This window comes from Dendropsophus ebraccatus, chromosome 4 (assembly GCF_027789765.1).
Source record: "Dendropsophus ebraccatus isolate aDenEbr1 chromosome 4, aDenEbr1.pat, whole genome shotgun sequence".
Lineage (NCBI taxonomy): Eukaryota > Metazoa > Chordata > Amphibia > Anura > Hylidae > Dendropsophus > Dendropsophus ebraccatus.
Window position 1 is genome coordinate 95,020,044 of NC_091457.1, and position 23,071 is coordinate 95,043,114.

Sequence of the window (23,071 nt, forward strand, 5' to 3'; positions counted from 1 at the left end):
GATTGTCTTCCAGATATTGCTTTGCTCACTGGGATCTTAAATATCCAGTCATTGTTACAAGGGCTTCACCCTACAGATCATTCTAAAATCATTAATCATTCAAGAGGTAGTAACACTGCATTAGTGAAGACGCGGCTATGGAACTCACTTCTCAAGCTCCAGCTGAGTCTTCAGCTTCTTTTTTGCTCCCATCGTAAGAGATTCAAACTTATTTAAATCTTCTTCTGTGAGACTCAAGAACTGAAAAGAAAAGAACATACATGTGAAAGCTGGGTTAACACAGTTTTTTTTTGCTCACTATTTTGCAACCAAAACCAGGAGTGGATTAAAAACACAGAAAGGCTATGTTCACACACTGTTGAAATTTAGTGAATGACTGCTATTTAACCCCTTCCTGCATCAGAACGTAACTGTACGTCCTTATACGGGAGGGGGGTTGAGTCAGAGAGGGGTTGCGCGGCTACCCCACTCTGAACAGCCGCAATCCCAGAAAAATTGTATTAAGTGATCAAAAATTCGCAAATATGCAAGCAAGGTGCCGAAAGAAAGTTCAGATAATGGTGCAAAACATGACACCTTACTCACTTACCAATAGATAAAATGGCATTAGCATATGCTACTTTTTTGCCACAGGAAATTAAGTAAATGCCTATTTTTGCTTTCATGCTTTCATCTAACTGTTGTAAACATTGACTTGTTCTCATTTTAGTCCAGGACTCCAAGGGAAAACTATGTGATCTGTAAGATGTGTTAAAATCAGTGCATTATCATGAGACAATTACAATGTTTCCCAATAGGAAACCGATGTGCAGGAAACATTTTGTTACAGGAAAATATTTAAGTTGTAGTATGAGTCATGGTAATGCTGTGATTAAACCAAGCTTAGCAGACAAAGCCACAGAGGTTTACATTTATTTCATCACTATCTTCCAAACCAGGGATGAACATCTTTGCACTTTTTTTTCCACTGTTCATTGCTTCTTAAAGGAGAAGTCTGGCCATTTAAAAATACTGGCAGACGACAGAGAGGGCCATAATAACAAACCACTATTAACCTCTATATGTGCCCGTGAAGCGCTGTGCGGCAAACTGCGGGGACCCCCGCCGGGAAGGCATCCCCCCTCCCCCCGCGTTGTCCAACCCCAGTCAATGACTGGCTGACCCAGTCCATCAACCAGGTCTGTTTAGAAAAGATCCCGGATAGATGATCCGGCGCTGAGAAGCACAGGAACAGGTGAGTAATAATAGTTTATTATGTCCCTCCCCTGGCCCTGCCTTTTAGAAAATAGTGACCAGAGATGGATTTCTCCTTTCAAAGGGGTTGTGTCAAAAGGTAACATCAGATGTGTTCCACATACATACATGTGGTGTTTTTAGCAACTATTGTACTGTTTTATTTCTTTATGTAACTAATTACTGATTTCCTGAATCTCTGAATTGTGACCCTACCATTGCCATGCACACACTTTCCCACAATCCCCCTTATTGCAGGCTCAGTAGAGACCAACTGCTAAAACTTCCCTGGAAAACCTTAAGGGCCCTATTACACAGAATGATGATCAGCCGAATCACCCCTATCTCACAGATTATCGCTACGTGTAATAACACAACGATCAGCTGATGACAACGACCCTCGGCTGCTAGTTGATTTAGGTTTGGGACCTATAAAATTTGGGCTCCCCACCGCGCATCGCTACTAGTAATAGCGATGCTCGGCCGGTGGGCTGACGATTTGCAAAGTGTATGCATTACCTATCCATGCTCCAGGGCTCCCCTTGCGGTCCGCTTCTCCCCGAATCCCGCACGCTGCAGCTTCAGAGTGGTCTGTCTGAGTTGACAGACCGCTCAGTCAATCACTGGCCAGGACCGGAGCGGCCTGTCAGCTGAGACAGGCCGCTCTGAAGATACAGCGCGGGACCGGGGAGAAGCAGACCACAAGAGGGGCCCTGGACAGGTAATGTATGCAGTTCAAGCAAGGGCTGCAAGGACATCGGTAACTATGTCCATGCAGCCCTTGTTAAACAATTATCGGGCCGTGTAACAGGCCCAGTAAACGAGCGCCTATCTAGCAGATCGGCGCTCGTTTACAGTTATCGGGCCAAGTAATAGTACCCTAGGTCTCTCTCTCAAACAGCACAACTGCAGAAATACTTGGACATTTTACATATATTTCATTGTAGATAATAAATCAGTTCAGACCCATGTTTATTAATGGCACAACCCATTTAAATGAGAAACTAACCAAAGTTCTCAATAGAACTCAATAAAATGCTGCAATCATTTTGCTGCTACACTAAGTGTGTAACTGCTACTGGCTGTATGCTCTCTTTGCCTTTCAAGCAGCAGGAAGGAGGGGTAGGGTGTACATAGCAGATACATCACAGAAAAAGAAGAAAGCACACCCTAGAAGATGTTCATATCACAATGTAAATAGAGAAGGAAATATACACACACAAGGAGAGGATTACACAGACTGTCCATAAAAGTAAAAAGAAGGATCATACCCTCTGTCAACACAAGGAAGAAAAGATCCATCACCCAATCGTAGAATAAGGGTTTATTCCACATGCCGTATATTATTGGGGCTACAGGACGTGGGAATAAGCCCTAAGAAATCAGTACATGAATAAAGCTGTGCAGGTACAAAAGAGATAAGCAGCCATATATTTCTGGGAGAGATATGCCCACATAAGAAGAGTCAGGGGTTGGCAGCGTATAAAATAAATACTGCAGCCTAAAACACAAGGTAAACCTAAAGTATGCACATTTATTCATTCTTTTCACTGAACCTGGAAGCACTGCAATAACCAGTCAATGTCTGGAGAGGACAGCGCAAGCTCTTTTTCCATCTCCGTGTTCTAAAAATCCATTGAATATATGGTCCCCAGGATAGGAGGCCATGTCTGATAATAAACTAACAAGAGCAGAAACTACACTTAGGGTGCCTTTACACCTACCGGATCCACAGCGGATCTCACTTCTGCGGATTCGTAGCGAGATCAGCTGCGGATCCGGTACCATTGAACGCCCCTAGGATAGCACATACTCGCAGTGGGATTGACATCCCGCTGTCAGTATGTGCTTTGACCCCCCCCCCCCCCCCCCGCTCTGCCCGCAGCCCTGCCCGCCCGAATATCTACTATCCTCGGGCCGCATCAGTCCATACTCGGCCGCATTAGCCCATACCCCGGCCGCATCCAGCAGCCCGCCGCCGTCTGCATCCCCCCAGACCCCCAGCTGCATCCCCCCATCCCTGGCCGCATCAGTCTATCCCCGGCGCATCCTTCCATCCCCGGCGCATCCCGCATCTCCGATCCCCGGCGCATCCTCCCATCCCGGGCCGCAGCCGAGAGCATACAGTACCTGCTTCGGCGGCGCGGCTGCAGTTCGGCTCCCGGCTCCGGTCCCCGCTCAGCTGATCTGAGTGGTGACTGGAGCCGGCAGCCTCACTGCAGCCACGCCGCCTGAGCGAGGTACTGTATGCATGCTTCGGCGGCGGGCTGCAGGAATCGGCCAGGGGGTGGGGAGATGCGCCAAGGGGATCGGAGATGCGGGCGGTGGGCAGGCTGTGAAGGATTTGGCCGGGGATGGGGGGATGCGCCGAGGATAGACTGATGCGGCCGTGGATAGACTGATGCGGCCGAGGATGGTAGATTCGGGCGGCGGGGCTGCGGGCAGCGGGGTTAAAGCACATACTGACAGAGGGATGTCAATCCCGGCTGCGAGTGTGTGCTATCATAGGGGGGTCAATGGTACCGGATCCACAGCTGAATCTCGCTACGAAATCCGCAGAAGTGGACCCGCTGCGGATCCGGTAGGTGTGAAGGCACCCCCAATCTTATCCAAAAGAGAAGCACATTTAATTTTTCCCCATGTCAAAAGGTAACAATCTGGGGCGTAACTAGAAGTGGATGGGCCCCATAGCAAACTTTCCAATGGCCCCCCCCCCCCCCCCCCCCCCCCCCCCCCCCCCCCCCCCCCCCCCCCCCCCCCGTTTTAGACAAAATGTGGCCCTGGGCAAAGTTAAAGGTGGGGCCCCCAAATGCTGAAATGTTGTGGCCACAATTTAAGGTCGCCATACACTTCACACTTTTGTCGGCGGGTACCGGCTGCTCAGGCGGGTTCGGTACGTCAGTATAAGGTGTATGGGGTCTCCAGACAGTCCTCTGACAAATGATGTCTGTGGACCTAGTGGTTCGGACATGATGGCAAATCAATGCACAACCTCTTTGTTCTCAGAGCGAGAATTGTCAGCAAAGGATTGTTCAGCCAACAGTTATTGAAAGTTTAGTCACACTTACTCAGCTCAGAAGGTGGCAAGCCAGGACCGTCACTGGTGTGGTAAAAAACCGACACCAAAAACTATTTATATGCATTATTTTTTTGGTTGATTTTTTTTTAAATATATTATTAGGACCAAATAATTACTGTTACTGAAGACGACGCACTATATAAATATCGATAATATCACCACTCTATGACAACTGCATAATGACCCAGAAACACACTATATACAGACTAATATTACCACCACCTGACCCAGAAACACACTATATACAGACCAATATTACTGCCATATAGTGACCACAGCATAATGACTCTATATACACACTATATACAGACGAATATTACCGCCATAGAGTGAATGCCACATAAAGACTCTATAAACACAATATATACCGAGCAATATTACCACGATAGAGTGAACGCAACATAATGACTCTGTTTTATAGTAGGTTCTAAGATGCGGGAATAAATAGGTCCACATACAATAAGAAGCGCATAAAGTTTATTTAAGTGATAAAAGTAAGAAAATAGTAATACAAGATACAAAGCTAAGTCAGATACAAATACAAGCTAAGTCGGGATACAGTACAATATACTTAGCTATCCCAGGTGAGGGCCCCCGCCCGTTCTTCTGGGCATAAAGAGCCAGAAACACACTATATACAGACCAATATTACCACCATAGAGTGACCACCATATAGGGACTGAATAACACCAGAATAAAACACAGAATTACATTAGTGACATCATACACTACTCAAGTGACTGATGCAGCCAGCCAATCACGGCGGCCCAGTGGTCACATGCAACAATTACATATGACTGATGAGGCCTGAGAATGGCTGCAGCTCCAATACACAGTACATGGTGACTGCACCTCAACACTTCTGCTCCGATTGGTATATATACACACACACACACACACACACACACACACACACACACACACACACACTAACACTAACACATTCATGAAAACACATTCTACAAATCCAAAACATCCAGTACACACACAATACACAACATGTAACCCAACGACATGTAACGGCACAGAAGAGGGGACCTGTGTAAATACACTTACCTTGGGGAGGAGACTGTGCCTGTGCTTTCTGGAACACCATAAGGAATTAGCAATTGACCTCTGCTGTGCCTGCCCAGCAGTGCAGCAGGAGCCGGCCGAGACGCGGGGCAGGGCACGGCTTCAGTACAGTTTCTCCCCGGTTAGCTAGTGGCAGGACAAAGTCCCGAACAGATAACCAGGGAGAGTGGAAACATCACACATGGCAAACTGACCGTGCCCCTTGATGTGAGGAGCCCCGTAGCAGCGGCTACGGCTGCTATGGCAAGTAGTTCCACACTGGTAACAATAGCCTCAAATTGTAATGTTCTGTAGTTTCTATTTATTTACACTGGTGAACATTCCCCAGAGTGGACTATATAATTTCAGTCTGCAGGTGGCGCTTTTAAGTCAATGAACTTTGCTTGAGCAGGCTGGGAAACAGTCATATTTATATATTTATATTCAACTAATATGTTGAGGAAAAGCAATATATGGAGAGTCAATGGGCATCCTGGCAGCTCTGTTCTATATCCACATCTCCTGGCCAGAGTAGAGGGGCTACAAAGACGGTATATCACTCAGGAGGACTTTTCCTGTGCTATATTAACACAGACCATTCATTGATTCGAATAGACATTGTGTGGAGGTGAGTAAATTTACATTAACTTTTCAGATTAAACAAAGCAAACTCTCTAAAAAAGTTCTAGACAAATCTGTATCTAAAGTAAATTCACTCACCTTTAGCACTGTGTAATGCATTATGCCATCTGTCATGTTATCCAGGATAAGAAAAAACACAGCACCACCCTCGCTCCCAGGTTCTGTGTGACATTACAGTTCAGCCCCATTCAATGGAACTAAGCTGCAAAACCACTTTCAAACAGAGAACAGGAGAGGTGCTGTTTTAAAAGAAACGTGGACAACCCCTTTAATTTCAACTGTGGTAGGGCTGCAGGGAAACGGAACATCTAGTGCCACGTTTCCTCACAGTTTTTTAGCTTGGAGATTCCACGCAGGGGACACTTTTTGTGATCAGTAATTTTTTCAAGTGACCAGTCTTACAAGTACAGCCTGTTCAAATCAGATAGCCCCTTTAAGGTGGACTGTGTGGGGCCCTATTTTGGTCAGTAATTTTACCAAAACAGGGAGTGGATCTAACACAGAGAAAAACTATAACAGAAAGATTGGCACCCACTCCTAATTTTTGGTAAAACCAGTGACCAAAATTAAGAACCAAAATACTGTGTGTGAACTCAGTTACCAGTTTGTTACCTTTTTCATGACAACTGACTGAATACTGCATAGTATTTGTGTAATCGCAACTTTCTGAGCCATTCTAATATATCCTGTTGTTCTTGAGTTTGAGGGTTTGGCACACTGGAAGGTATTCCGGTAGAGGATGGAGGCTCCACTGGAGGTCGATAAGTTACAGAAGTTGAGCTGAACATGGGGACATGTTCATTGCGGCTCCACTGTGGTGCAAAGCCAATGCTGCTGTGAGAAGACTGGATACTGGCCACACCGCATATCGGTCTGCAATACAAGCAATATCCAGTCACACAAGGTGAGGCTACAGGCAGGCTACACTCTGCTACTGCATCCTACGTACCGTACAGAGGGGCCCACAGATGTGCTCACTTTCACATGGATGGGTTGCTGGGACCTGTGTGAGATGTAACCCCAACAATCAGGCGTTTATACAAACAGTAAACAGAACACAGTAAAGTAGATGCTACACATATGGCCACACGTTGCAGATCTGGGCAGAAGGAAATATTTCTTATTCCTTTTAAATATGCCGCATTTCTCCATTATGTGTTCCTAGCCTAAAACTCAACATAAGTTCAGATGCTGTTGGTGGTTTGCTGAAGTACTGAAGAATTTTTTAATAAGGTCACTCTTTAATATGTGGGTGGCAAAGACGTCAAACACCTGAAAAACAATACAAAATTGTCAATGAAACACTGTTGTGAATAAGAAGGGCAGAACAAAACAAGAACTTCAGTAAAAGATTATACCGATGATCAAAATCAAGATCCACATGGTTTTTGTCCATAGATAAGAGTCTACTCCCCCACGGTAAGGAATGCATTTCTCCAAATCTTCTGAAAACATATAAGTGAGCTGCAGGGACACAAACAGAAGTCTTATTACAAGTATAGAAGTAAGAAAAGACACCATTCACCTACAGTGTAGAGGTGGACACTTAATTTGGAAAAAGTTGAAATCAGGGCTGTCCAGGCATGATGGAATTGTGGTTTTGCAACAGCTGGAGGGCTGAAGGTTCCCCATCTCTGTTTAACCCCTTAGTGACCACCATGCTGCCTTTTCACAGCGGTCACTAAGGGCCTTTATTCTGAAACTACCCGGAGCGGTAGTTTAACCCAGTTAAATGCCGCTGTCAAATCATGACAGCGGCATCTAACGGGATAAGGTGGGTCCCGGGCGGCGCTGCGGGTTTACTCACATGATCGTGATGTCCCGGGGCGCCGTCCGGTCCCCCGATGTCGCCATGGTGGCCCCCAGGCTTACCATGGATATCCCATCCTGCTGACAGGAATGGCTTAAGCGATTGCCTGTCAGCAGGATGGGCACATTATACAATACATTGCACTACAAAAGTGCAGTAGTGCATAATAAAAATGCATTACATTCCCTATACACAATAAACCGTTACATAAAACATATCAAAAACACAAATCATATACATGTTTGGTATCGCTACGTCCGTAACAACCCAATCTATAAAACTATATCAATTATTATATTGCACAATACACGCTGTAAATAAAAAAAATAAATAAAAAAAAACAGTACAGCTGTATTTTATCAATCTGCTTTAGAAAATACATCATAAAAAGATAAAAAAAGTCATATACATATAAAAACTTGGTTATCAATAGAAATTGCAGATCTTCCCGCAAAAAAATAAGCCCAAAACCAGCTCTGTCGCACAAAAGATATGGATCTTGCAATGTGGCGACAGTTTTTGTGTTTTTTTTGCTAGGAAGTTAGTTTCTATTACGCCAAAATGGTAATAGTCATAAAAAACCTACACAAATGTGGTATCACCGTAACCGCAGTGACCCAGAGAATACATGTATTATGTTATTAGTGACCGCCAATATGGATTTTTACGGCAGTCCCTAATGGGCTCTATTCTGCTGTCATCAGCTCTTTATGGCGATGGCACAGAATAGTGCAGCGGCGCCGGTAAGGCCCGCAGCCCCCTCCTCTCAGCTACCGGAGGTAGCTGAGGGGTTGGGGCAGAATGTGGGGTCAGTCCCGGACGGTCCCCGCACAGGCGATCACCATTGTTAACAGTATAACGATGGCTGCCAGAAAAGGAAGCTGCACGCTTTCATCTCCTTTCACCGTTAATCCACAGCGAAAGGAGATGAATAGATGTCCCCACCACTCCCCCCCCTGGATTCACCCTAGTGTTCACAGTGATTGATTCCTAAACAAAAAAAAAAAAATCAAACTCCCATTCTCTCCACCACCAGAGGCGGCAGAGAGCATGGGGCAAAGATAAGGGACTACCAGACGTGGTCCTGGTACAAGTGATCAGCGATATATACTATATACCACTGATCACTTGTTCCAAATGCTGCCGACACTTTTTATCCCGTCACCATAAATCATTGGTGACCGGGATAAAAAGTCAAGTGCCCCGGATTACCTGTAACCACCCCAGTTTATTCATAACCACTCCAGTTTACCCGTAACCACCCCAGATTGCCACAGACTGCCCGTAACCCTGCCCCCCATCTCGATTGTCCATCACCACCCAAGATATCCAGTAAACACCCCCAGATTGTATGTAGACATTCCAGATTGCCACAGGCTGCCCAAACCACTACAGATTGCCACAGACTGCCAGTAACCACCCCGGATTGCCTGTCACTCCTCCCCGGATTGCCCGTCACCACCCAGGATTGCCTGTGACACCCCCCCCCCCCCCACCAGACTGTCCGTTACCACCCCAGATATCCAGTAAACACCTCCAGAGAGCCAGTAAACACACTCAGATTGCCACAGACTGCTCGTACCACCCCAGATTGCTCGTCACCACCCCAGATAGCAAGTAAACACCCCCAGGTTGCCAGTCACCACACCAGATTACTTGTAATCTCATTTTAACTTTTTTTTTCAGCAACTGCGCTATTCTAATAACCGATACTAGCTGCGGTTTTGCTCCAGGAAAATGACGCTCCTTTCCTTCTGAGCCCTGCTGTGTGCCCATACAGTGGTTTATACCCCACTTATGGGGTACCGTACTCAGGGGAACCAAACCTGCTTTAAAAATTTTGGAGTGCATTTTCTCTCCTGTTCCTCATGAAATTGAGAAATTTTAAGATAAACAAACATATTATTGGAAAAATTAAATTTTTTCATTTTTACTTTCTAATTTTGAATACTTTCCTCCAGGGCTGTGGAGTCGGAGTCGTGGAGTCAGAGTTGGAGCTAGTTTTGGCTGGAGTCGGAGTCGGAAAAAAATGTACCGACTCCGACTCCAGCTTTAAAAAAATCTTTAAAAAATGTAGAATTGAATTTTGATATGAATTTTACAAGTTTTGCTCATGAATATATATTATGAGCAACATTCTAATAGGACACTGGCCCTATTAGATAAGGGGGGTCATGGAAAAGTTGTCGGTCACTATTTGGCAGTTTGTTTCTGAGCTGGAAGAGTCCACTGTGTGTGTGTGGGGGGGGGGGGGGGGGGATCTGTGCTGTTCTCTTCCTGGATGCTGAAAGACTGTATATGAGCAGCAGTGTAATATGAAGATATCATGTGTAATACAGAGGAGGAGGAGAAGACATAAGTAGTGTAGGTGTAACTTCTGTCCTCAGGTGTAAATTCTATTTTTTAATTTTTACGGTCTAATTTTGAATACTTTTTTCTAATACCTGTGGGGTCAAAATGCTCACCACATTTCAAGATGTATTCTTTGAGGGGTGCACTTTCCAAAATGGGGTGACTTATGGGGGAGGTTTCACTCTGCTGGCACTACATGGGCTCTGCAAACGCACCTAGCGCTCAGAAACTTCTACAGCAAAATCAGCACTGAAAATGATAATTGGCGCTCCTTCCCTTCTGAGCCCCGCTGTGTGCCCATACAGTGGTTTATGCCCACATATGAGGTACCTTTCTATTCAGGAGAACCTGCGTTACAAAGTTTGGGGTACTTTTTCTCTCCTGTAGCTTGTGAAAATGAGATATTTTATTCTAAACTAATATATTACTTAAAAATTATTATTTTCTATTTTTTACGGCCTAAGGCTATGTCCACACTACGTATTTTTGAGGCTGTATGTTTGAGGCTGTATAGCAACCAAAGCAAGGAGTGGATTGAAAACACAGAAAGGCTCTGTTCACATAATGTTGTAATTGAGTGGATGGCCGTCATTTAATGGCAAATATGTGCTGTTATTTTAAAACAACGGCTGTTGTATTGAAATAATGGAAGTTATTTACCGTTATATGGCAGCCATCCACTCAATTACAACATTGTGTGGACAGAGCCTTTCTGTGTTTCAATCCACTCCTGGTTTTGGTTGCTATGAGGACCTGACATGAGGACCAAATACAGCCTCAAATATACATAGTGTGAACCCAGCCTAATGGTGAATACTTTCCTTCAGCCCCTGTAGGGTCAAAATGCTCATTATACCCCTAGATTAATTCTTTAAGGTGTGTAGTTTCAAAATGGGGTCACTTATGGGGGTTTCAATTATACAAGCCTCTTAAACCCACTTAAAAAACAGAACTGGTCCCTAAAAAAATCAGTTTTGGAAATTTCAAGAAATTTGATAATTTGCTGATACCATTCTAAGCCCTGTAAAATCCTAAAAAAAAGTAAAATATGTTTACGAAATGAAGCCAGAATAAAGAAGACATATTGTTAATGTGACCTAGTAACTACTTTATGTGATTCGACTTTCTGTTTTCAGAAGCATAGAATTTCAAAGTTCATCGAGGTATAAGCGCACAGAGTGAGAAAGGTCAGTTTTTGAAAAATGTATTTTTAAATATGTTATCACATAAAGAAAGTTATACAAATCTGTAATATACACTAATTATGGGAAATGCACGTATTCTGCTATTTCCCTCAATTCAGGCAGGCTTTACTTCCTCAATAAAAAAGTGACGTCACGTCTCAAGTCTATCCACCAGCAGGGGCCGCATGAACAAGTATAGAAAGGGAATAGACGTATATTCTCCCTCCCTATGCTGGTCCCCCCTCCCTATGCTGGTCCCCCCTCCCCCTGCCGGTCCCCCCTCCCCCTGCCCGGTCCTACTACAGCTGCTGCAGTGGGGTGAGTGCTTCATATCCGACGCTCACCCCAACTAGACGCCCGTCTTTCCCCTGCCCGGGCTCATTACCCCTTACCTTTTACCCCAAATGTAAGCCGGCCGCCCCGTCCCTGCACAAGCGCTCACCCGCCGCGGTGAGCGCTCATTCATCTTCTCACATACTGCCCAGATGTAAGCCGGCCCTCCCCTGAATGAGCGCTCACCCGCTGCCCCGTCCCGCCGTGGTGAGCGCTCATTCATCTTCTTACATACTGCCCAGATGTAAGCCGGCCGTCCCCTGCACGAGCACTCACCCGCAGCCCCGTCCCGGCGGGGTGAGTGCTCATTCATCTTCTTCTAAGCAGCGGGTGAGTGCTCGTGCAGAGGCCGGCCGGCTTACATCTGGGCAGTATGTAAGAAGATGAATGAGCGCTCACCGCGGCGGGTAAAAGGTAAGGAGTAATGAGCCCGGGCCGGGGAGAGACGGGCGGCTAGTTGGGGTGAGCGTCGGATATGAAGCCCACTGCAGCAGCTGTAATAGGACCGGGCAGGGGGAGGGGGGACCAGCACAGGGAGAATAGACGTCTATTCCCTTTCTATACTTGTACATGTGGCCCCTGCTGGTGGATAGACTTGAGACGTGACGTCACTTTTTTATTGAGGAAGTAAAGCCTGCCTGATCTACTGAATTGAGGGAAATAGCAGAATACATGCATTTCCCATAATTAGTGTATATTATAGATTTGTATAACTTTCTTTATGTAATAACATATTTTAAAATACATTTTGCCCGGAGTACCCCTTTAAAGAAAACATCCAACAGGTTATAAAAGTTTATCTATACCAGATGATTAAAAGGAAAATGGCTGGATTTCTAAGGAACTGAGATGGCTTTTTATAAGGCACTAAGGCTACAATGTTTGAACAGAGCATTTCCTCCACACTTGGTTCACAACATACAGACACCTCAGAAGCTCGGCTGAGCTCAGCTATGTCATCTCTGTGACATATAAAGTGTACTCTACTTTCCAGGAACCATGCTTTTTTCGTTAATTTCTCTCTCTTCTCAGGAAGAAAATAAAAAGAGTGTATCACTATTTCTGCCAGGGCTGTGGAGTCGGTAAGCCGAAGCTCCGACTCCAACTCCGACTCCTGAATTTTATCAGGACCGACTCAGACTCCTGCTCCTTCATAAATGGCCAGTCATATACCAGTGGAGTTATTTATCACACTGGCTCAGCAGCTTCTCCCTAATGTCCTACATGATCCTGGGGCGACTTCTGAGTGAATAAAGGAATACTGTATATAAAGCAGCTTCTCCTGTGTGTGCAGTGGATGCAGCCAGTCTCCAGCCTCCATGTTCTGAACAACTCAGAACTAGACTAGATGGAGCTGGTGGTCTTTTCCTGCTGACAGTCTTCTATGTTTCTAACTAAATATTCACCATACTTAAAGAAACACAGCTAACAATGCCAGATACCTGTAATATAGAGGTCAGCCATAGTGAGATACAGGGGGTCACATAGTGATATAGAGAGAGGTCACACATAGTGATATAGAGAGGGGTCTCACAGTGATATAGAAGGTCACTGTGGGGGCACGCAATGGCACGCGCACACACACACACACACACACACACACAGCCTGCTGCAGCCAAAGCATACACACACACACACACACACTCTGCTGCAGCTATAGCACACACACAGCCTGCTGCAGCCATAGTGTGCACACACACACACACAGCCTGCTGAAGCCATAGCGCGTGCACACGCACGCGCACACACACACACACACACACCCTGCTGCAGCCATAGTGCACACAAACACAGCTTGCTGCAGCCATGGAACACATACACAGCCTGCTGCAGCCATAGCACACACACACACACACACACACACACAGCCTGCTGCACATCCATTGCACGCACACACACAGCCTGCTGCAGCCATAGCACGCACACACACAGTCTGCTGCAGTCATAGCACACACACACACACACACACACACACACACACCCTACTGCAGCCATAGCGCGCGCGCACATACACACAAAAAATCTTCTCCCAGAGAGAAAACACCACACCGAGGACAGAGGTTACTGCTACACTACTTATGTCTTCTCCTCCTCCTCTATATTACACAGGATATCTTCATATTACACTGCTGCTCATATCCAGCATCCAGGAAGAGAACAGCACAGATCTCCCCCCACACAGTGGACTCTTTCAGCTCAGAAACAAACTGCCAAATAGTGACCGACCACTTTTCCATGACCACCCTTATCTAGTAGGGCCAGTGTCCTATTAGAATGTTGCTCATAATATATATTCATGAGCAAAACTTGTAAAATTCATATCAAAATTAAATTCTACATTTTTTTCCGACTCCAGCCAAAACTAGCTCCAACTCCACGACTGCGACTCCACAGCCCTGATTTCTGCAATGTGCTTTGCCACAGGAGTCCTTTGTCCAAGTGAAGGGCTTCTTTCTGGAGGCATGACTGGTTTCAATGTCTAACAGCAGAGTCAAACTCGCAGTCCGCCAGCTGTTGCAAAACTACAATTTCCATCATGCCTGGACAGTTAAAGCTTTGGCTGTGCAGGCATGATGGGAATTATAGTTTTGCAACCGCTGCAGGGCCGCAGTTTGACACTTGATTCACTTGAAACACAGAGGACATTACCCTGTAATCACATTGGGCACTAGTAGTCTGCTTACCTTAGAAATGAACTCTATAACTTCAGCTGAAGATTTGGTAACCAATGACACAGAGGAATCTGACCAAAATACCTAAAGTAAAAAAAACAACTATTTGTGAAAATACTTACACACATAGTTTTAGTAGAGTTAGTTTTACCAAGTAGGGTTTTTCAGCCTAAACATATCTATGCTGAGGGACCATAACATAATGCACTAGGATGTCTGACACACTACCCAATCACTAATTAAAAGGGTTATCCAGATAGGGTAAATTATATTTAGGATTGTCGCAAGTATACAAAGAATGAAGTGATGCCTACCTCTCTGCGCTTCCCTGGTGTCTTCCTACAGGTCTCCAGGCCCCCCACTAAATTATCCTGCCTCCGTTTCTGAGTCAGACTTGTCTCGGCAGTGACAGCCTGGTTAGCCAGTCACTGGCCATGATGCTGTCCCATCTAAGACCCCCTGCGATGGAGAAACCCATGGCCGCTGATTCCCTCCCTGGCTGCTCGCTAATTCTGACAGTTTAAATTTACTGTAGTCTTAAAGTGACACTGTCACCCCCTTTGTGCATTCTGACATCTCTACACAGGTGTAAAGGGTAAATTTAGCGTTTTTCATACCTTATTTCATATCATATGTCATGGTGTTTGTTCAAGGAAAGTATCCTTTTATCAACTGCAGAATGTATTAAGTGGGCGTGGACTCGCGGGATTAGTGCCACTTAGATCCGCCCATAACGGCATCGTTGGCCCCGCCCCCTTGGCGCCCATTGGTTGGCCTATGTAAAGGAGGTGGGGTCTAGACCTTTCGGCCAGCCTATTCAAATGGCTGGTGAGGGGGTGGGACCAACTGTGGTGTTGTGGGCGAGGCTAAGTGGTGCTTATGCCACAAGGCCCCACCCACTTAAAACAATCTGCAGTTGATTAAAGATGACTTTTTACTTGAACAAGCACCATGACGTATGCTATAAAATAAGGTATGAAAACTGCTAAATTTACCCTTTACACCTGTGTAGAGATGTCAGAATGCAAAAAGGGGGTGACAGTGTCACTTTAAATAATAACGATAATCATAGGACTTACTCTTCAATGTAAGTTTGTTTTTTTCTACTTTCATATCCAAAATGCTGTACTGTTTCACCCTTTTAACTAAGCCAACACTAGTTACCTCAAAAGAGCAGTCAGCATTCTTGTCTTTCTTCTTAGGTGGCAAAAGCTTAAGTTCAATCTTTTCAACATTCACTAAAATGAGACAAAAAAAAACAACAACAATTATTACTCAGATAGTCGAATTTTACCTTCATAATTGATAGATTAAATGTATCATGGCTCCTAGAAAACAGAACCCATTGTGAGCACACCTTAAAGGTACTTATACACATTATACTAAAGTTAACCAGCTGTATAATGAGTATAGATGCCTCCCAATTCTTCATTGACAAACCAGATAAAATTGCACTGCTCGACCCCTTTGTTCTTAGAGGCATAAGCCAGCACCAGAGCAGTCTGGTTGTGGCTTAGCCGACCCCCCCCCCCCCATAAAGAACACATGAACGTTCAACAATGCTGAACAATTATGATTATAGAAAGGACTGGAGAGATAAAGCTGGCCATACACCTTCAATAACAGACAGCTAGATGACAATATGGCTGCCAGTTATCTCCCCTGACCACCCCCTGTCCTTCTCATACACAGGAAAGTTTCACGGCAGAGCATTCCTGTGTTCTCTGTGGGTAGGGAAGGTGTAAACTTCAGTGAGAGCTCTTCTATCTCCTGATTTTACATCATGCCTGACCCCTATTTATGGTTGGGGGAGCCCTTTAAAATGTATACTGATGGGAGTGGCGGGTACAACCATGAAAAGTGTATGGGGACCTTAAAGGGGAACTCCAGGTCGAGGTTAAATAAAAAAAAAAAAAAAGAAACTTCTGCAGAAGCATATAGCATTACTTACCTATCTATCCCAGTTTTGAAACTAACAAAAATCTATTTTTATTTTTTTTTGGGGGGGGGGGGGGGGGGGGGGGGGGTTTGTTCTGTTTTGTGTTTCTGTACTTCCTGGTTGAGCATTTCCCAGAATGCAGTACTGGTTCCAGAATGCAATGCTTTCCCTCAACTGTTCATCACAGTCCTCCACCCTGCCCATTCCCCAGCCAAATATGTTGCAGAACATCTAGGCTGTGTTCACAAATTGCAGATTCATTGCGTTACTGAATTATTTGCAGTACGTTTTTTATTGTGGTCCCACCCACACAGCACACTATATTCTCTACCTGTAACACCACACAGCACGCTGTATTCTCTATGTGTAACACCACACAGCACGCTGTATTCTCTACGTGTAACACCACACAGCACGCTGTATTCTCTACGTGTAACACCACACAGCACGCTGTATTCTCTACGTGTAACACCACACAGCACGCTGTATTCTCTACGTGTAACACCACACAGCACGCTGTATTCTCTACGTGTAACACCACACAGCACGCTGTAATTCTCTACGTGTAACACCACACAGCACGCTGTATTCTCTACGTGTAACACCACACAGCACGCTGTATTCTCTACGTGTAACACCACACAGCACGCTGTATTCTCTACGTGTAACACCACACAGCACGCTGTATTCTCTACGTGTAACACCACACAGCACGCTGTATTCTCTATGTGTTACACCACACAGCACGCTGTATTCTCTACCTGTAACACCACACAGCACGCTGTATTCTCTACCTGTAACACCACACAGCACGCTGTATTCTCTACCTGTAACACCACACAGCACACTGTATTCTCTACCTGTAACACCACACAGCATGCTGTATTCTCTACCTGTAACACCACACAGCATGCTGTATTCTCTACCTGTAACACCACACTGTATTCCCTCCCTGTAACATCACACAGCACTGTATTCTCTACCTTTAACAACACACAGAGCATTGTATTCTCTCCCTGTAACACCATACAGCACACTGTATTCTCTACCTGTAACACCACACAGCACTTAACACCACACAAGAGCTCTTGAGAAAGAAGGTCGGAACCTTTGAAACGCGTTGAGGACATTATTGCCTCCTACAGCGATCCGTACTGTGACGTCACAGAGGACTCCGTTCAGGATTATCCCAGCAAGTGGTTGCACGCGCCACCGGCCGGGGCGCACGCTTTGCAAAGAAGTTACAAACAACTACAAAGGACGTAGAGAACTCTAACTTATCCCGTGGACCTTAAAGGAATTTGAAAGAAAACTAAAACCTACCGGATGCAGTATTGGCTGATACGGAGGATCACAAGTCAGAGCACAACTAGTACACCTATGTGGTGAGTGACTCTAGTTTTTACAAGCACATGAATGATAGTATGTGAATTAGTTAACCATTTCATTACAATATGGTAACCTTTTAGCGCGGCACAACATTATTATTATTACCTTGTATTATAGTTTTATTGAGTGGGAGCAGTAACCACTTGTTGGTAGCCTGCAGCTATACGGACACTGGTATTCTACTAATAGCTGTGTCTGTCAGGAGCGCAGTTGTTTTTTATACATTTTTTATATTAAGAACTTTTTTTTTTCAAATCCACAAACATTACAATTAAGCATCTTTTATCTTTGAAGTTGAGCCCCACAATAAGGAGTTTATCCGATATTATCTTACATTTGATATATTGGTTATGCCTTGTTTTTTGTCCAGGTGGGATTTGCAGTGCCGGCTCTGATCCTCTCTGCCGATTACTTGTGTTACTGAATCATTTTTGTGAATACGCAGCAGTACTGCAATGAAACTCCAACATGTGTGAACACAGCCCTAATTTCACTGCAGACTTTTGCACAATCAGTGAAGTTGCAGCAGCTGCTTCTGGCCGGTCAGAGATGGTGAATCACTCGGGATTGGGGGATCCAGCCAAGCCTCCTGGGACATCACGCACTACCCCCTGTCTGCATCATCAGCCTGCGCTCAGAAAACACACACAATGTGAGACAGAGGCATGGAATATTTGTCTCCTAAGGTGGGAGAGCAGTGGGAGGAGGAGACAATATGGATTGGCACAGAGATAATTTTTCTTCACTTCCTGGATTTCTATCAGCTACCAGTGTGGCAGAACCGTACAGATACGGTAATACATTGTATAGACACATCTATGTAACTTTTAATGTACTTTTAATAGAAAACAAATTTTCCTTATCTGGATCTCTCATCATAACAAAAACTATTTCTCCTGTACTGTACTGACACTGTAAAAAAAATATCAAGACAGGAGAAATAATTGGTAAAGAATTACTGTCAAGACTAGAGATGAGCAAAGCACTTAAAAATGAGCAAATTTCACCACAAATTCACAAATATTTGCAAACCGAACCTAAACCAACCGCACTAAAAACACTCTCATTTTGGCTTTGCTTTTGTTAATGAAAAATAGCAAAACGAAGATAGAAGGAAAATATGCTGTATTAAAGGGGTAGTGCGACGGTAAACAATTATTCACAGAATAACACACATTACAAAGTTATACAATTTTGTAATGTATGTTATGCTGACTGAAGATCGGAGACGAGTCGGCACGTGACAGGTAATGTATAGCGCACCACACTTCCGGGTACACGGGTGGGGGATGGTGGGACACAGGGAAGGGGGCCATTCACAGACATAACATACATTACAAAGTTGTATAACTTTGTAATGTGTGTTATTCTGTGAATAATTGTTTACCGCCGCACTACCCCTTTAAGTAAATATAAACTAAACAGACTGGCGGCTCAGCCCTATGCTACCTGACTACTCCACTTGACTGACCTATTTATTTTTATAAATACAAGAATTGAAAACATTTGTGCCTATGTCTGTGACCACTCTCGGGACCTTTTCATTGCCACGACTGGTGAGAGGTGCCGTAGGCACCAGTCTATTATTGTCAAATCTATCTCTCCCCTGGTTAGCTATAATTTAAATGAGTTTTAATATTAAAATCAACACACAGTAAAATGAAACTAATAGTAGCGGCTAAATGTATAATACTAGTTGTAAGCTGTCAAATGGCCCAGGCGATAATGGTGTGTTTTATCTGACAGATTTTTTAAAACAAAGCCAGGAATGGTTTTGAAAAGAGGAGAAATCTCAGTCTTTCCTTTATGACCTGTTCCCTGGTTATAGTGTGTTCCTGGCATCAAAAATTTGTCAGATAACTCTGTGTTAATGCACCCTAAATAGAGATGAGCGAACCTCGAGCATGCTCGAGTCCATCCTAACCCGATTGTTAGGCATTTTAATAGTGGTGTCTGCTGAAGATGGATAAAGCTCTAAGGGTGTCTGGAAAACATGGATACAGCCAATGACTATTTCCATGTTTTCCACATAGCCTTAGGGCTTTATCCAACTTCAGCAGCCACCGCTATAATCAAATGTCAAACGATCGGGTTCGGATGAAATCAAGCATGCTCGAGGTTCGATCATGTCTAACCCTAAATGATGACGTGTAATTGCAAGTTAGAAGTAAATGCTGCTACACAGATCAGATGAATAAATACAGTAACAAATGGCGGATTATGGTGCTCATACAGTCCATACAATACTGTTTAAACATATTCACTGTTATGCACAGTTCAAGAGATGAATGCAGTGGACAGTAGGTCACTATAGAAGTAGCAATCGGCTGCATCAATAAAACATGAATTGTAAATACCTCCATGAGGACGCACTGCCATGAGTGACATAGATTGCTCCCGAGAACGCTCTGTTATTAGGACTGGTGAGCAGTTTTTACTGTGCCTGATCTCTCCCCCGGAGCAACAAGAAAGTGCATACAATACACGGCAGATACAATACTGTCCACGGCACAGTATTGTATGGACCATATCTGCACCATAATTGGCCAATTGTTACTATATTTTATCCATCTGATCTATGTAGCAGCATTAACTTAGAAAATTAATTGCTAAATGTATAATACTAGTGGTTAGCCCTGGCGGTAAAAGATAAGATGTAATTGGATGATATAAGTAAATGCTGCTACGTAGATCAGATGGATAAAATACAGTTCATCCAGGGGAGAGGTCAAATACAAGACAAGGAGCTTTATTAAAATAACCCAATATTTATTTAGATTATATAAAATCAGATAATATTGAATCACATGGGAATGGGTATTACTTAAAAATAGTTATATCTTCTGATTCAAGGTAAGAAGCCCTGTTGTACACTGCCTTTACTTTAGTAAGCAATGAGCTGCTGACAGGTCTACAATAAGCTGTGTTTCAGCATCAGGTGACCAACAAAACCACTTACACTTTTGCCAAAGCAGAAACAATTAGGGTCCTATTACACTCAGGGCCGCCATCAGGAATTTCGGGGCCCCATACAACCAAAGTGTCTGGGCCCCCCACATTAATAAAAAAAAAAATAGTGTGTTGGCCCCACGCCTTGCTGGGAGGTATAATTTGGTTCAGATCAATTCTAGAGAACTGGCTCATATTCCCCATTTTCCCCAGTGGCTTAAAATGTAACCTCTGTTATACAGTTATAAAATTGTAGAAACTAAATGTGAACAAGGTGCAATGTAAATGTCACCATACAGACACTTACTTGTATAGCCGTCTCTTGTGCTCTGTATGCAGTGCGTTATATTCACCCCTGCAACGTACAATTTATAGCGTGTCTACAAGCCCAGCGGGGCTCATTATGATGGAGACTACAACATACAAGAGTGGGGTAGGGGTTCCCCTGTATTCAGAATGCTGTTGAGTACTAGGCAATGCCCCGTTTGGGGTTATTGAATTTCGAGGGTCTGGGGGGCTGTTTGATTTGTATATGTTCACCAATAATAATGCCCCCAGAGGTGCCCCCATACACTAATAATGCCCCCAGAGGTGCCCCCATATACTAATAATGCCCCCAGAGGTGCCCCCATACACTAATAATGCCCCCAGAGGTGCCTCCCATACACTAATAATGCCCCCAGAGGTGCCCCCATATACTAATAATGCCCCCAGAGGTGCCCCCATATACTAATAATGCCCCCAGAGGTGCCCCCATACACTAATAATGCCCCCAGAAGTGCCTCCATACACTAATAATGCCCCCAGAGGTGCCCCCATACACTAATAATGCCCCCAGAGGTGCCCCATATACTAATAATGCCCCCAGAGGTGCCCCCGATGAACTAATAATGCCCCCAGAGGTGCCCCCTATGAACTAATAATGCCCCCAGAGGTGCCCCCATATACTAATAATGCCCCCAGAGGGGCCCCCATATACTAATAATGCCCCCAGAGGTGCCCCCCAAGAACTAATATATGCCCCCAGAGGTGCCCCCATATACTAATAATGCCCCCAGAGGTGCCCCCATATACTAATAATGCCCCCAGAGGTGGCCCCCAAGAACTAATAATGCCCCCAGAGGTGCCCCCATATACTAATAATGCCCCCGGAGGTGCCCCCATATACTAATAATGCCCCCAGAGGTGCCCCCATATACTAATAATGCCCCCAGAGGTGCCCCCATACACTAATAATGCCCCCAGAGGTGCCCCCATATACTAATAATGCCCCCAGAGGTGCCCCATATACTAATAATGCCCCCAGAGGTGCCCCCATGAACTAATAATGCCCCCAGAGGTGCCCCCATACACTAATAATGCCCCCAGAGGTGCCCCCATACACTAATAATGCCCCCAGAGGTGCCCCCATACACTAATAATGCCCCCAGAGGTGCCCCCATATACTAATAATGCCCCCAGAGGTGCCCCCATATACTAATAATGCCCCCGGAGGTGCCCCCATACACTAATAATGCCCCCAGAGGTGCCCCCATATACTAATAATGCCCCCAGAGGTGCCCCCATACACTAATAATGCCCCCAGAGGTGCCCCCATGAACTAATAATGCCCCCAGAGGTGCCCCCATACACTAATAATGCCCCCAGAGGTGCCCCCATACACTAATAATGCCCCCAGAGGTGCCCCCATACACTAATAATGCCCCCAGAGGTGCCCCCATATACTAATAATGCCCCCAGAGGTGCCCCCATATACTAATAATGCCCCCAGAGGTGCCCCCATATACTAATAATGCCCCCAGAGGTGCCCCCATTCACTAATAATGCCCCCAGTGGTGCCCCCATGAGATAATAATGCCCCTAGAGGTGCCCCCATATACTAATAATGCCCCCAGAGGTGCCCCCATATACTAATAATGCCCCCAGAGGTGCCCCCATATACTAATAATGCCCCCAGAGGTGCCCCCCATGAACTAATAATGCCCCCATATGCTAATAATGCCCCCAGAGGTGCCCCCATATGCTAATAATGCCCCCAGAGGTGCCCCCATACACTAATAATGCCCCCAGAGGTGCCCCCCTTGAACTAATAATGCCCCCAGAGGTGCCCCTAAAAAAACAAACATCCTACTCATCTAATCCGCGCTGTGCAGGCAGCAGCTCTTCCTCCTCTTCGGGCTCCATCTTGCGAGCCGCAGGGACGGGACTTCCGGCAGGCGTGATGACGTCACATGATCACGCCTGCCGGAGAGGTCACGGCCCGGCCTCCCATAGGCTGCTGGTATGAAGTGCCGGCAGCCAGGCCTGTATTTAGAGTTTATGCTGCCCTAGGCACTTTGCACGCTGAGGCGCCCCCCCCCCCCCCCCCATTACTGTACATGCATGGTATATACCCTGGCACTTGGGTGTCGCTCTGCTTGATGCCCGCTGTTCTTA

General features: G+C 45.2%; 1 non-coding gene and 1 pseudogene across 1 annotated transcript; both read right to left on the reverse strand.

Moving 5' to 3' along the window:
* LOC138789304 (zinc finger CCHC domain-containing protein 14-like) overlaps window positions 1-23,071 on the reverse strand; it is a 63,061-nt pseudogene that overhangs the window by 15,885 nt on the left and 24,105 nt on the right.
* LOC138790177 (U2 spliceosomal RNA) lies at window positions 2,774-2,972 on the reverse strand. The gene has a single exon (XR_011362870.1). It is a non-coding gene; the product is annotated as a U2 spliceosomal RNA (small nuclear RNA).